Raw genomic sequence first — 16,346 nt, forward strand, 5'->3', positions numbered from 1 at the left:
ATCATTCAATACCACAGTTGCCCGGTACCCCAATCAGGAGTGCTTTCCCTTGGACAGTCCCACAATTTTAGCCTTGTTGCCCTTCGAATTCCCACTCAAAAGACAAGTGTTGACTTCTCTGCTGACTGTCACTGGATTTAATTATTTTTTTTAATTCATTCCTGGGATGTGGATGTCGCTGACAAGGCCGGCACTTATTGCCCATCCCTAATTGCCCTCGAGAAGGTGGTGGTGAGCCGCCTTCTTGAACCTCTGCAGTCCGTGTGGTGAAGGTGCTCCCACAGTGCTGTTAGGGAGGGAGTTCCAGGATTTTGACCCAGCGATGATGAAGGAATGGCTGATATACTTCCAAGTCAGGATAGTGTGCGAGCCAGTGCTGAGATCGATGCCGCGTGGTCCGTCTGGTTTTATTCTTCTTATTGTTTTTCGGCTGTGGACAACTGAGTGGCTCGCTGGGCCATTTCAGAAGGCAGTTAAGAATCAATCACATGGCTGTGGGTCTGGAGTCACAAATAGGCCAGACCAGGTAAGGACGGCAGATTACCTTCCCTAAAGGGACATTAGTGAACCAGTTGGGTTTTTACGACAATCTGGTAGTTTCATGGTCACCATTACTGATATTAGCTTTTTATTACAGATTTATTTAATTATCTGAATTTAAATTCTCCAGCTGCCGTGGTGGGATTTGAACTTATGTCTCAGGATTACTAGAAATGCTGGAAATCTCAGGAGGTTAGGCAGCAGCTGTGGACACCTGAAATGTTAACTCTGTTTCTCTCTCCCTACAGATGCTGCCTGACCCGCTGAGATTTCCAGCATTTTCTGTTTTTATTCCAGATTCCAGCATCCACAGTATTTTGCTTTTGTGTCTGTGGACGTGTCCCTTGCTAATCCTGCCCTGGCAGTTCAAACAACAAATTGCATTTATATTGCACCTTTTAATGTTGTAAGATGTCCCCAAGGCACTTCACAGGAGCGATTATCAAACAAAATCTGACACCAAGTCACATAAGGAGATATTAAAGGAGGCGAGAGGGAGGTACAGACTTTTTAGGAGGAAATTCTAGAGGTTAACCGCCAATGTTCTCGGTAATGGTGGCAATGGGTGGCACCATCCTTCCCTCCAGACTCAGTGCGGACGATGTTGGTGGTTCAGGGGAAGGAACGGAAGTGAAACAAGTTGTGTTTTTGGATGGCGATTTGAAGTGATAACAGGAGCCCGTATAGATGCCTCCACAAAATCCTACAAATCTCCGTGGAGGACAGACGCTTCAACATTAGTGTCCTCGGCCTGGCCAACATCCCCAGCCTTGAAGCACTGACCGCACTTGATCAGCTCCGCTGGGCAGGCCACATCGTCCACATGCCAGACACGAGACTCCCAAAGCAAGCGCTCTACTCGGAACTCCTTCACGGCAAATGAGCCAAAGGTGGGCAGAGCAAACGTTACAGGGACACCCTTAAAGCCTCCCTGAAAAATTGCAACATCCCCACTGACACCTGGGAGTCCCTGGCCAAAGACCACCCTAAGTGGAGAAAGTGCATCCGGGAGGGTGCTGAGCACCTCGAGTCTCATCGCCGAGAGCATGCAGAAATCAAGCGCAGGCAGCGGAAGGAGCGTGCGGCAAACCAGTCCCACCCACCCTTTCCCTCAACGACTATCTGTCCCACCTGTGACAAGGACTGTAGCTCTCATATTGGACTGTTCAGCCACCTAAGGACTCATTTTAAGAGTGGAAACAAGTCTTCCTCGATTCCGAGGGACTGCCTAAGATGATGATGATAAAGGTCGTGCAACAATGACCTTGGAACCGACGAGATGAAACTTGACATGTTGCATTCACAGTCCCACAGTGTCACCGTGTACGGCTGAAAAGGGGTTAATGCATCTCGAAATTCTAAAAAGAGTCTGCCCAGATGTCAATCTCTGGCTAAACCGTGTGCACTGGACCTCAACAGGGAGGAAAAAAAAGGAAATGGAACAAAGCACGGCCAGGGTGCGCTCACCCAGTGAGACGAGATGAATTTAGTTTTTGTCCTTCTCGCTCCTTTGTAGTCAGCTGGGATGTCTGTAAAAGCAGATCTGATAGACACACTCTTTGTCCAGAGATAAGAGTGTCGCTCTGTCTGGCTCTGGGATACAGCAGTACAATGTAGCTAGATGGAAATTCAGGTTCATCTTACTGAACGAGGTCGGATGTCTTAAAGGTACATGGCCCACGGAGGATGTTCAGTGTGAGCAACACAATGGCCTGTCCATATCCGGACTTGTTTCGCTGTCACTGGCGGGAGCTCTGTCTGCTCCCAGCGCGACATATCCGTCAAGTCCCATTTTGTTTTCTCCGTTGACCAGAATGGACAACCAGGGTGGGGTCAAAGATCATTGCCCTTTCAAAGAGATGGTGTCGACCTAAACTGAGGCAGTTCAAATTCATTTGACTCCTGATTACATGGTGGGGTGCCCAGCAAGTGTCACATATCGGAGCGAGTTGGATTAGCTCGCTCGATGTCCGTATCCCTGACGTGAAATTAGGTTCTTCCAAAATAAAGCAGAGTAAAGCCTCCCGGGCAAGGAATTTCGGAAGAATTAGGTGAGCATTTGCGTGCTAACAATTGAAGAGTCTAATTTCAAGGTAATCGTGCTTTCATGACACAGTCACAGTTCCCAAACAATCGACCCTCGTACACACAGAGTTCAAACCGCTGAGAGGTGATGGTGACACGACGGAATTCAGACTCTATATTAAACAAACTACGTTTTGGACCACAAGCGTTCTGGGATGATTCCGTGAGTCATTTCAATGCGCTGTCTATCCATGTTCTTTAAATCATTTCACCCGTCCCTCACTATTTTCTCCCTTGCTCTCTTGAACATGCAAACGCTTCTCAGGACATAGTTCCACGGGCACTGGCTGATACCTTGTCGAAACACTCGTGGGGGAATCGAGAACTAGGGGGCATGGTTTCAGAATAAGGGATTGCCTATTTAGAACTGAGATGAGGAGGAATTTCTTCTCTCAGAGAGTTGTAAATCTGTGGAATTCTCTGCTCGAGAGAGCTGTGGAGGCTGGGTCATTGAATGTATGTAAGGCGGAGATAGACAGATTTTTGAATGATAAGGGAGTGAAGGGTTATGGGGTGCGGGCGGGGAAGTGGAGCTGAGTCCATGATCAGATCAGCCATGATCTTATTGAATGATGGAGTAGGCTCGAGGGGCCCAATGGCCTACTCCTGCTCCTATTTCTTATGATCTTATGTTTTTATGAAATGGTGTTTCTTCACATGGGAGGTTGGAGGCTGATCGTCAGCGATCGATTTAATCATGGAGAACATGGGAGTTGAGGCCATCCCTGACGTCAAGGCATGCACATTTTTGCGCAAGGGTTGACCGGATACCCATCAGGAGCAGGAAACGTGGCTGAGCTTCTTCTCCCGAATCTAAGGGCAAGAAGACCAGTTATGGTGCCTCTTTGATCGCTCCTGCCGAACTCAGTGCCGAACAGACAGCAGGCCAATGATGAATCCGATAAGGAATTGTGGAGAAACCTCTTTACTTGGAGAGCAGTGAGAATGTGGAACTTGCTACCACAGGGAGTGGTTGAGGTGAATCGATTAGATTTATTTAAGGAGAAGCTTAGATAAACACAAGAGGGAGAAAGGAATGGAAGGGTGTGGTGATAGGGTGAGATAAAGGTGGAAGGAGGCTTGTGTGGAGTGTGGAATGGCCTGTTTTAGCCTTGTTAATTCGAACTGAGCAGGCTGAGTGACCCCCGGCCTGTGAGCACCATCGGAGCAGGCCGGGGAGCGGAAGGAGCACTGTGGCGGCGTACCACTCCAGCGAGCAGCACGTGCTGGAGCAGGAGAGCAACGGCAGTGAAGAGTGACATCACCAAGGTCCAGCTCGGTGATTGGAGCGTGGGCAGGTACAGCAGGAGCGCCGAGGTCGGGGCGAAGGAGCGGCGAGACATTGTAGGGGGACGTGATCGGGGCCTAGGAGAGGCGTGGGTTTGGGGCCCAATAGAGGCGAGGGGCCCCGGGGCAGCACAGGCCAGCCCACACTGCGATACGTGTGCGCACTAGGTCCGTGCAGCAGAGCTGGTCTCCAGTCGTCCTGGTTAATCCTTGTCATTGGACCAAGACCGAGCTCTGTCAAGCCCGTGTGGTGGCTGGTGTGCAACGGCCACCCCACGTTAAAAAAATCCACGCACAGGCATCTTTCACCCTTCAACATGTAGTTCGGGACCTGGAATTTTAGGTCCATCATTGAAATGCCTGTAAACTTTTTGACGTGGAAGCAAGTCATCCGCGATTCGAGGGACTGCCTATGATGATGACGATGATGATATAACTCATTGTGTGTCAGCTGTGGCTCAGTGGGTAGCCCACTCGCCTCAGAGTCAGAAAGTTGTGGGTTCAGATCCCACTCCAGGAACTTGAGCACATAAATCTAGGCTGACACTCCCAGTGCAGTGCTGAGGGAGTGCTGCACTGTTGGAGGTTCTGTCCTTTGGATGAGACGTTAAACTAAGGCCCCGTCTGCTCTCTCAAGTGGATGTAAAAGATCCCAGGGGACTATTTTGAAGAAGAGTTCTCCCTAGTGCTCTGGCCAATATTTATCCCTCAATCAACATCACGAAAACAGATTATCTGGTCATTATCGCATTGCTGTTTGTGGGAGCTTGCTGTGAGCAAATTGGCTGCCGCGTATCCCACATTACAACAGTGACTGCACTCCAAAAGTACATCATTGGCTGTAAAGCACTTTGAGACGTCCAGTGGATATGATAGGCGCTATATAAATGCAAGTCTTTCTTTTTCTTTTACTGCGGCAGGTGCAGTTTTATTCATGCTGCCTTTTAAGGTTGATGGGGGGAATCAATCAGTGGATCAAATTTGTATTAAAAATATTGGTGCAAACTAGATATTAAATAGCAGTTAACAAAAAATCATATCAAATCCGCTTCTCCTGACAGCTGTTATTTCATTCCATATCACAGCAACATGTGTCAATAAAACATTTAAATAGCGTTATTACTGGCGATTAATATTTTATACCAGATTGTTGCATATTTTTGTATATTAAGTTCCAGATGAACAAACTGTTTGCCTCTTTAATGCCTAGTAATTAACAGCTCCATTGCTGTGCGCCTTTATTTCTTTTTTCAAATGTACAACTTTTCTGCAAATTGCATCATTTTTCCATTCAAATTAACACTCATCAAGGCAAGAGGTGTTTGAACAAAGCATCGGAGCTCTTCGCGTTTCAGGCCAGCCAGTGTCAGCATCAAACAAACTCCCCCAGGTACAGAGTAAAACTCCCTCTGCTCCGCCCTGACAACATGCCTCAGGCCCAGCCTCCAAACAGGGCTCCTGACTGCACCCATCAGACAAGATTTCCTCCTCCCACACCAGGAGTGCTCCCTCCGAGTGAGATTTCCAACTTCAGGTGCCTTCTAGAGAAAGACTCCCAAAGCAAGCGCTCTACTCGGAACTCCTTCACGGCAAACAAGCCAAAGGTGGGCAGAGGAAACGTTGCAGGGACACCCTCAAAGCCTCCCTGGTAAAGTGCAACATCCCCACTGACACATTGGGAGTCCCTGGCCAAAGGCCGCCTTAAGTGGAGGAAGTGCATCCGGGAGGGCACTGAGCACCTAGAGTCTCGTCGCCGAGAGCATGCAGAAACCAAGAGCAGGCAGCGGAAGGAGCGTACGGCAAACCTGTCCCACCCACCCTTTCCCTCAACGACTGTCTGTCCCACCTGTGACAGGGACTGTGGCTCTCGTATTGGACTGTACAGCTATGTAAGGACTCATTTTAAGAGTGGAAGCAAGTCTTCCTCGATTCCAAGGGACTGCCTATGATGATGATACGTAGCAGTTTATCATCTGCTTTCTCTCCTAATCTTCAGCACAACTGTCAGCTATGGCTCAGTGGTAGCACACTTGCCTCTGAGTCAAAAGGTTGTGGAGTCAAGTCCCACTCCACGAACTTGAACACAAAAAAATCTAGGCCGCCACTCCCAGTGCAGTACCGAGGGAGCGCTGCACTGTTGGAGGTGCCGTCTTTCACCAGACTGGTGCAAAGAATAAAGTTTGGCCTTGTGGGGGAATCTAGAACTGGGGGGCAGAGTTTCAGCATAAAGGGTCATCCATTTAACATGGAAATGAGGAAAAATTTCTTCTCTCAGAGGGTCGTAAATCTTTGGAATTCTCTGTCCCAGAGAGCTGTGAAGGCTGGGTCATTGAATATATGTAAGGTGGAGATAGACAGATTTTTGAATGATAAGGGAGTGACGGGTTATGGGGAGTGGGCAGGGAAGTGGAGTAAAGGCCAAGATCAGATCAGCCATGATCTTATTGAATGGCGGAGCAGGCTCGAGGGGCCAAATGGCCGACTCCTGCTCCTATTCCTTATGTTCTTCTGTTGTACCTGAAAACCATTCCCTTTAATTAGCGCTCCCCAAGTGGCCAGCCGAGGTGACGATGTCTCCTCTTTCTGCCGCTGTTGTTGATGACCAGCGATACAGCAGGGGGTGGGGGGGGCGGGGGGGCAATTTCACACCCAGGGCGGTAACGGGGCACTGTGCACTTTATGACATTACAATCTGCGAGGCGCTCGAGGCCCAGGCGGTAAAAGTTAACGCTGGCGTTAAACTGGCACTGAAGTTCGCGGGCATCACTGCATTCGCCGCGCCCAGTCGCTATCCCTTAGCGCCCCGTTAGTGTCCAGCCCAGGAGGTAATGGGAGGCGCTAAGCAGCCGAATTTCCCGCCCCAGGCATCTTCCACCCCCTTGTTTAGGCATGTTCTCTGAGGGAGTCAATTAGGTGAAAGCCTTCTGTCACCGTGTGTCACATGTAAATAGCATGGAGTAGGGTCCTGTGTAATTGTTTTTGTGTTTAGATGTTTGGATGTGAGGGATGTGCGTGTAGATTGGAATAAATAGATGCAAGCAGAACTTGCCCAGTCCCATCAACGCTCACTCATTTTCATTAAAAAATGTCAGCTCCCTTGACATATCTCAGCCTTTTAAAAGAGGGAATATCATTTTTAGTTATATTTTTAGATTGAACCTCAAGCTACAATCAGAGACATGCACCACAACGAACAGAGGCTGAGATCCATCCCAGCACATCGAACATCAACTAAAGAGTTTCCATTTATATAGCGCCTTTCATGACCTCAGGATGTCCCAAAGCACTTTATAGCCAATTAAGTACTTTTTGAAGTGTAGTCACTGTTGTAATGTAGGAAACGCAGCAGCCAACTTGCGCACAGCAAGCTCCCGCAAACAGAAATTAGATAATGACCAGATAATCTGTTTTTGTTTGTGGGATAAACATTGGCCAAGACACCTGAGAGAACTCCACTGCTCTTTTTCAAAATAGTGCCGCGGGTTCTTTTACATCCAACTGAGAGAGCAGTCGGGGCCTCGGTTTAATGTCTCAACCGAAAGGCGGCACCTCTGACAGTGCAGTACTCCTCGGCACTGCACTGGAGTGTCAGTCCAGATTATGTGCTCATGTCACCAAGCCTGTTAGAGGTTATTTCCATAAACTGTAACTACACTCCTGCAGGATAGTCATTGATAATGATCCCAAATATGTTTGTTGGGATTCCTGGCGGGGGTTACAGCTATCCAAGCACCATCATCATAGGCAGTCCCTCGAAATCGAGGAAATAGAAACATAGAAACATAGAAAATAGGTGCAGGAGTAGGCCATTCTGCCCTTCGAGCCTGCACCGCCATTCAACAAGATCATGGCTGATCACCCACCCCAGCAGCCCCCTCCACACCCCCCGACTCTTCCAGCCGCAAGGACCACATCCAACTCCCTCCCGAACACATCCAATGAACTGGCATCAATAACTCTCCGTGGCAGGGAACCCCACAGGCCAACAACTCCCCGAGTGAAGAAGTCTCTCCCAATCCCAGCCCCAAACAGCACCCCCCCCCACATCCCAAGACCATGCCCCCCCCCCCCCTCACCCGGCTCCGGACCAACCCAACACAGGGAACACTCCCCCCGCACCCAAGACTTGCTTCCACTCTAAAAGTGAGTTCTCAGGTGACTGTACAATCCAATACGGGAATTACAGTCTCTGTCACAGGTGGGACAGACAGTCGTTGTAGGAAAGGGTGAGTGGGGAGTCTAGTTTGCCGCACGCTCCTTCCGCTGCCTGCGCTTGCTTTCTGCATGCTGTCGGCGACGAGACTCGAGGTGCTCAGCGCCCTCCCGGATGCTCTTCCTCCACTTAGGGCGGTCTTTGGCCAGGGACTCCCAGGTGTCGGTGGGGATGTTGCATTTTATCAAGGAGGCTTTGAGGGTGTCCTTGAAACGTTTCCTCTGCCCACCTGGGGTTCGCTTGCCGTGTAGGAGTTCCAAGTAGGGCGCTTGCTTTGGGAGTCTTGTGTCGGGCATGCGGACAATGTGGCCCGCCCAACGGAGCTGGTCGAGTGTGGTCAGTGTTTCGATGCTGGGGATGTTGGCCTGATCGAGTGTCCATGCAGAACGATGGTGTTGGCATTGCTAGTGACGGTGAATAGGCTCATTGTCCTGGCATGGTGTTCAATGAGGGCCATCAATGTAGTCCCACTCACTCTTACAAAGAAGCATAGAAACATAGAAAATAGATGCAGGAGTAGGCCATTCGGCCCTTCTAGCCTGCACCGCCATTCAATGAGTTCATGGCTGAACATGCAACTTCAGTACCCCATTCCTGCTTTCTCACCATACCCCTTGATTCCCCTAGTAGTAAGGACTTCATCTAACTCCTTTTTGAATATATTTAGTGAATTGGCCTCAACAACTTTTGGTGGTAGAGAATTCCACAGGTTCACCACTCTCTGGGTGAAGAAATTCCTCCTCATCTCAGTCCTAAATGGCTTCCCCCTTATCCTTAGACTGTGTCCCCTGGTTCTGGACTTCCCCAACATTGGGAACATTCTTCCTGCATCTAACCTGTCTAACCCCGTCAGAATTTTAAACGTTTCTATGAGGTCCCCTCTCATTCTTCTGAACTCCAGTGAATACAAGCCCAGTTGATCCAGTCTTTCTTGATAGGTCAGTCCCGCCATCCCGGGAATCAGTCTGGTGAACCTTCGCTGCACTCCCTCAATAGCAAGAATGTCCTTCCTCAGGTTAGGAGACCAAAACTGTACACAATACTCCAGGTGTGGCCTCACCAAGGCCCTGTATAGCGGGTTGGATGAAGACTTTCACTGTACACTATGTGCAATGAAATCGCACACAACACCAACATCAATTAGCATTTATATAGCGGTTTTACCGCAGTAAAACCTCCCAAAGTGGCGTCACGGAGCTGAGTGGCAATGACCGAAAGCATGGGCAACGACCTACGTGCTGAGGAGAAGGTTGAAAGACATGAGCGAGGCAGCGAGGTTAAGGGAGAATGTTCCCGAGTTTTCCAAACAAGGAATTTGAAAAACGCTGAGGGGGCAGGGAAATAATTGAGGTTACGGAAGAGAGTGATAGGACAGTGGGACTTAGTGTGGAATTTTCTCCCTAATTAAATCGTCGCTCTCCCTCCTCCTTTAAGACGCTCCTTAAAACCTATCTCTTTGACGAAGCTTTGGTCACCTGTCCTAATATCTTCTTATGTGGCTCGGTGTTAAATTTTGTCTGATTGCGCTCCTGTGAAGGGACTTGGGATGTTTTACTCCGTTAATGGCGGTATATAAATGCAAGTTGTTGTTGTCAGTAGAATATTGTCCTAAATTGTCCGCATGCCCGACACGAGACTCCCAAAGCAAGCGCTCTACTCGGAACTCCTACATGGCAAGCGAGCCCCAGGTGGGCAGAGGAAACGTTTCAAGGACACCCTCAAAGCCTCCTTCATAAAGTGCAACATCCCCACCGACACCTGGGAGTCCCTGGACAAAGACCGCCCTAAGTGGAGGAGGAGCATCCGGGAGGGCGCTGAGCTCCTCGAGTCTCGTCGTCGAGAGCATGCAGAAAACAAGCGCAGGCAGCGGAAGGAGCTTGCGGCAAACCTGTCACACCCACCCTTTCCTTCAACCACTGGCTGCCCACCTGTAGCAGAGACTGTAATTCCCATATTAACATAGAAACATAGAAAGTAGGTGCAGGAGTTGGCCATTCGGCTCTTTGAGCCTGCACCACCATTCAATATGATCATGGCTGATTATGCAACTTCAGTACCCCACTCCTGCTTTCTGTCCATACCCCTTGATCCCTTTAGCCGTAAGGACCACATCTAACTCCCTTTTGAATATACCTAACGAACTGGCCTCAACAACTTTCTGTGGTAGAGAATTCCACAGGTTCACAACTCTCTGAGTGAAGAAGTTACTCCTCATCTCGGTCCTAAATGGCTTACCCCTTATCCTTAGACTGTGACCCCTGGTTCTGGACTTCCCCAACATTGGGAACATTCTTCCTGCATCTAACCTGTCCAGTCCCGTCAGAACTTTATATGTTTCCATGAGATCCCCTCTAAATTCCAGTGAATATAAGCCCAGTCGATCCTGTCTTTCTTCATATGTCAGTCCTGCCATCCCAGGAATCAGTCTGGTGAACCTTCGCTGCACTCCCTCAATAGCAAGAATGTCATTCCTCAGACTAGGAGACCAAAACTACACACAATACTCAAGGTGTGGTCTCACCAAGGTCCTGTACAACTGCAGTAAGACCTCCCTGCTCCTATACTCAAATCCCCTAGCTATGAAGGTCAACATGCCATTTGCCTTCTTTACTGTCTGCTGTACCTGCATGCCTACCTTCAATGACTGATGTACCATGGCACCCAGGTCTCGTTGCACCTCCCCTTTTACTAATCTGTCACCATTCAGATAATAATCTGCCTTCCTGTTTTTGCAACCAAAGTGGATAACCTCACACTTATCCACATTATACTGCATCTGCCATGCATTTGCCCATTCACCTAACCTGTCCAAGTCCCCCTGCAGCCTCTTAGCATCCTCCTCGCAGCTCGCACTGCCACCCAGCTTAGTGTAATCTGCAAACTTGCAGATACTACATTCAATTCCTTCGTCTAAATCATTAATGTATATTGTAAATAGCTGGGGTCCCAGCACTGAACCCTGCAGTACCCCACTAGTCAATGCCTGCCATTCTGAAAAGGACCCATTTATTCCCACTCTTTGCTTCCTGTCTGCCAACCAGTTCTCTATCCACGTCAATACATTACCCCCAATACCATGTGCCTTAATTTTGCACACTAATCTCTTGTGTGGGGCCTTGTCAAAAGCCTTTTGAAAGTCCAAATACACCACATCCACTGGTTCTCCCTTATCCACTCTACTAGTTACATCCTCAAAAAACTCTAAAAGATTTGTCAAGCACGATTTCCCTTTCATAAATCCATGCTGACTTGGACCAATCCTGTCACTGCTTTCCAAATGCGCTGCTATTACATCTTTAATAATTGATTCCAACACTTCCCCCACTACGATGTCAGGCTAACCGGTCTATAATTCCCTGTTTGTTCTCTGCCTCCTTTTTTAAAAAGTGGGGTTACATTAGCTACCCTCCAATCCATAGGAACTGAACCAGAGTCTATAGAATGTTGGAAAATCACTACCAATGCATCCACTATTTCGAAGGCCACTTCCTTAATACTCTGCGATGCAGACTATCAGGCCCTGGGGATTTATCGGCCTTCAGTCCCTTCAATTTCCCTAACACCATTTCCTGACTAATAAGGATTTCCCTCAGTGCCCCCTTCTCGCTAGACCTTCGGTCCCCTAGTATTTTTGGGAGGTTATTCGCGTCTTCCTTAGTGAAGACAGAACCAAAGTATTTGTTCAATTGGTCTGTCATTTCCTTGTTCCCCATTATGAATTCCCCTGATTCTGACTGCATTAGTCTTCACTAATCTTTTTCTCTTCATATGCCCATTGAAGCTTATGCAGTCAGTTTTCATGTTCCCTGCAAGCTTACTCTCATACTCTATTTTCCCCCTCCTAATTAAACCCTTAGTCCTCCTCTGCTGAATTCTAAATTTCTCCCAGTCCTCCGGTTTGCTGCTTTTTCTGGCCAATTTATATGCCTCTTCCTTGGATTTAACACTTTCCCCAATTTCCCTTGTTAGCCACGGTTGAGCCACCTTCCCTTTTTTATTCTTACAGGGATGTAGTTCATCCATGTGATATTTAAATGTCTGCCATTGGACTGTTCAGTCACCTGAGAACTCACTTTTAGAGTGAAAGCAAGTGTTCCTCAATTTCGAGGGACTGCCTATGATGATGATGATAGGACAGTGGGACTTAGTGTGGAATTTTCTCCCTAATTAAATTGTCACTTTCCCTCCTCCTTTAAGACGCTGTTGTCAGTAGGATATTGGATGGAGAAGATTGTCGAGCCGGGAGAGCATGGGGAGAACTGTAAACCTGGAGGTTACTCATTCGTTATGAACAGATTCTGTCACACACAGTGCAGAGTAGAGACCCGAGTCCCTGTGGTGAAATGGCTTTTACTATCTCCCTCACTCTTCTCCTCATAAATCTCACGCTGAACATCTTTCCAATATTGGCATCGCCGATGTTCCCTGATTCATAGTTTCTGCCGGATAGGAGCGTGCTCCCAACAGGTTCAATTTGCAAACTCAATGATTAAAACTTAATTCGAATATTGCTTTGTAGATTAATTATTCTTATAATAATAACTAGCTCAGTGTTTTGAGCTGGAAGAGGGGATAGACAGCTCATTAAAACACAGAGCAGCAAGACAGTGGTTCTAATCAGCTCAGCAACCCCCCCCCCCACCCCCCGCCCTATCAGAATACATAGTGGAATATCATGACCATTAGCAGATAGGTTGTGATGTGGCTACTGAACTGTGGCGGTGCAGCTTGTACTAGGAACGCAGGCCATTACCATGCATTAACATTCACTCTCTCAGCCAACAGGATTACAAAGGCTCACTAACTTATCTACTAATAAATTGCACATGATCATTCTGACTGTGAATGAGTCAGGGCAGCATGTCATATTAAGCTTGGCATAGTTCAAGTCAAATTGCTCATAGTTCTAGAAATTTGCATTTATTTAATGTCTTTTTAGTGACAGGGTCTTCACTTGGCCGGCATGCTTTCAGCACTTTCGAAATGTGATATTCGCAGTCGTGCAGATTAGCGCGTTTGATGGGAGTGAATTAACCCCTTCAATTCAAGCTGTCTCCCCCTAAAAAAGAAAGACTTGCATTTATATAGCGCCTTTCACAGCCACCGGATGTCTCAAAGTGCTTTACAGCCAATGAAGTACTTTTAGAGTGTAATCACCGTTGTAATGTGGGAAACGCAGCAGCCAATTTGTGCACAGAAAGCTCCCACAAACAGCAATGTGATAATGACCAGATAATCTGTTTTTGATATGTTGATTGAGGGATAAATATTGGCCAGAACACTGGAGATAACTCTTCGAAATAGTGGCATGGGATCTTTTACGTCCACCTGAGGACCTCGGTTTAACATCTCATCCTTTTAACATATCTCTATCATCCCTGTGCACAATGTTTGGCAAGATGGCAGTCTCTGGAAAGATGAGGACCTCTTCCATTTTATGCCTGGCACAGAAATAAGAAGCAGGCAGTAATCGGTCTCCTTTACGGGCCCTGCGACTAAGGCAAGGAAAGGGGTTCCGATTTTCTTCCGAACATTGGAAGTGCATTAAAGATATGTGTGTTGGGGTGGGGGGAATAAATATGTTTCCATGATGAAAAGCAAACAAGAGTTTCTGGTTTCATTAATTTAATAAACAGTTGCAAATTTACAAAGAGAGGTTCTGGAACTGTTTTATTGAGTGTGCAGCCTTGAGAGAAAACTAGCCCGCGGATCCATAAATCACAAGACGTTGCAAGGTGAAAGCTGGGTTTATAATGCAAAAGGACGTACATCAAAACTAATGACTCCACATAGCCATTTTCACTGAGCAATGCACTATTAGTACTTTTAATGTTCTTCATACCATCTAGTTCATCTGGTCTAAAATATACAATACTACAGTGTACCTCTGGCAACTTCAGAGCAATTAATTTGAATGCAACAAAGTACTATTAGACAGAATGACTGTCGACATTTCTGTCTGCTAATTGACTATTGGGCCAGCGATCCAGACCAAACTGTTGACTCCTTGTAAAACTTGATATGTGCTATGCTTCAGAATAATGCAGGGAGGGGTGCTGCACGCCAAGTCCTATTGACTGTATTGAGGCTGGGTGATAGGCTGCCTGGATTGTGCTGTGTAAGCTGTCATTGATTATTGGGCACGATTACTTTCAGTGGGTAAGAAATCAATGTCGGCTTTTCGCCAATCACTTCGTGTCTTAACCCTTTGAGAACTGCACTTACCGTTTTTACTAAAGTGGGACATGCAGCTAAGTTCCCCTTGAAAGTTGCATTGGCAAGAGTTCTGCTCGGTGTGGTACTGAGCCACACGGAGCAGAAAGGCACCAGGTTCGCTCCTTGGTCTGTGCCGAGTCATATTATTTTGGTTGCGGTGACAGAGCGGAGCTAAAGAGAGAAAAAAAATAAAGTTCTGGTTGTGTATGTGCGCATGCGTGTGTGTATCTGTATGTATATGTGTGTGTGTGTAAGTGTGTGTGTGTGTATGTGCATGTGTGTGTATGTATGTTTGTATGTATGTGTGTGTATGTTTATATATAAGTGTGTATGTGTATGTGTATAGGTGTGTGTGTGTATATGTGTATGTATGTGTGTATGTGTATGTATGTGTGTGTGTATGTGTGTGTGTATGTTTATATATAAGTGTGTATGTGTATGTGTATAGGTGTGTGTGTGTATATGTGTATGTATGTGTGTATGTGTATGTATGTGTGTGTGTATGTGTGTGTGTATGTATGTGTGTATGTTTGTGTATGTATGTATGTGTGCGTGTGTGTGTTGGGTAAGCATCTGGTCAGGCTCAGCTATAATGTCCCCCATGATTAATTTGCTTGATGACACTTACTAGCTAAGCTCACACATAAATGATTGTCACTGAGGCGAGGTATTGTGGGGCAGCCCGCAACCCTGGGGCGATACCCCCAGGACTAGTGGAGGGGTGATATTAGAAAAGAAAAACTTAATAGTAAGAACAAAATGCATGACTTTATTCCTGCAGTATTATTAATGAAAAAAACCCTTCATTCTGTTTCTTGAATTTATAGAGGTCGTTTTCACTCCACTCAAGTTTGTGAAGTAAGTGCAAAGAAACCCATTTTCTTCGCAGGAACAAATTTGAAAGTGTGCTTCGCTCTTTATTGATGTTACGGTTTATATGCAAAGCTAGCGACATATCAGGTCTTACCCAGCAGCCTTTGCAGGCGTGAGACCGAGCTGAAGAAGAAATCGGAATAGCACTTTGGATAATGAAATTCCAAGAGTATAAAACGCCTACTTGTGAAAGAGCATTTCACCTTTAAGATGTTAATGTTGGAAAATTGGATTGGTCGAGGTTCTGACTGTCTCGGTCACTTATCTCTCAACCCACGTTCCCATTCATCTTGGGATGCCTCATTGAACCACTTTGTCCCCTCCCACCCTAAAAAAAAAACAAGTCCAGTCAATGGCAAACAATCTCATTTTTTTCTAGATTCAACACAGTCAAAAGATGAAATGTCCTTCCTACAGGAAAGAATTTTGATTCTCAGAATGGAGTCATTGATGTGGATATTCTTGTATCTTCAACAACCACTGGCTAAAACCAAATGGGACAGACAATTTGCATATGAGTCGTACATCAATAATGGAAATGGCAGACATCAAGACACGATCTCTTCAGAAGAAAAAAAGTATTTCATTGCAATTGTTTCAGAATAATCTTAGTTTGTTGGCGGGGGGGAGAGAGAAGGGATTCAAAGTTTGAATAAGTTGTAAAGTGTTGGGGTTTCCAATTAGATTGTTTGACTCTTACATTTCCTCAGCGTTTTCTTTGGCATTCATTAACATTTTTCAAAAAAAAACACATTTAGAAGTGTTGTACCTGTATCAAAGAAATCAGATGTGGATTTTCAAAGATGAAACACCTGAAGAATTTGTTGCATTTTTTTTTTAATATGACTTCTTACATGGCCTACCAGTGTAAATCAGTCCCCTCACAGTTTAACAGAGTGAGAGAACGACAACCAAATAGGCCAGGGTTTCCAGGTGTCAGCTGTGGCTCAGTGGTTAGCAGTCCTGCCCCTGAGCCTGATAGGTCGTGGGTTCAAGCCTGACTCCAGAAACTTGGCCACGTAATCTCAGCTGACACTCCATTGCAGTACTGAGGGAATTCTGAATGAAATGTTCATCTGCCCTCCCCGGTGGATGTAAAAGATCCCCTGGCTTTATTCAAAGAAGAGAAGGG

The 16,346-nt window shown here is 46.7% G+C and overlaps 1 protein-coding gene across 2 annotated transcripts in view; it reads right to left on the bottom strand.

Moving 5' to 3' along the window:
• LOC139229148 (ephrin-A2-like) overlaps nt 1–16,346 on the bottom strand; it is a 423,886-nt gene that overhangs the window by 22,138 nt on the left and 385,402 nt on the right. The gene's annotated exons all lie outside the window — the stretch shown is intronic.

This window comes from Pristiophorus japonicus, chromosome 18 (assembly GCF_044704955.1).
Source record: "Pristiophorus japonicus isolate sPriJap1 chromosome 18, sPriJap1.hap1, whole genome shotgun sequence".
In the NCBI taxonomy this organism is placed as follows: Eukaryota; Metazoa; Chordata; class Chondrichthyes; family Pristiophoridae; genus Pristiophorus; species Pristiophorus japonicus.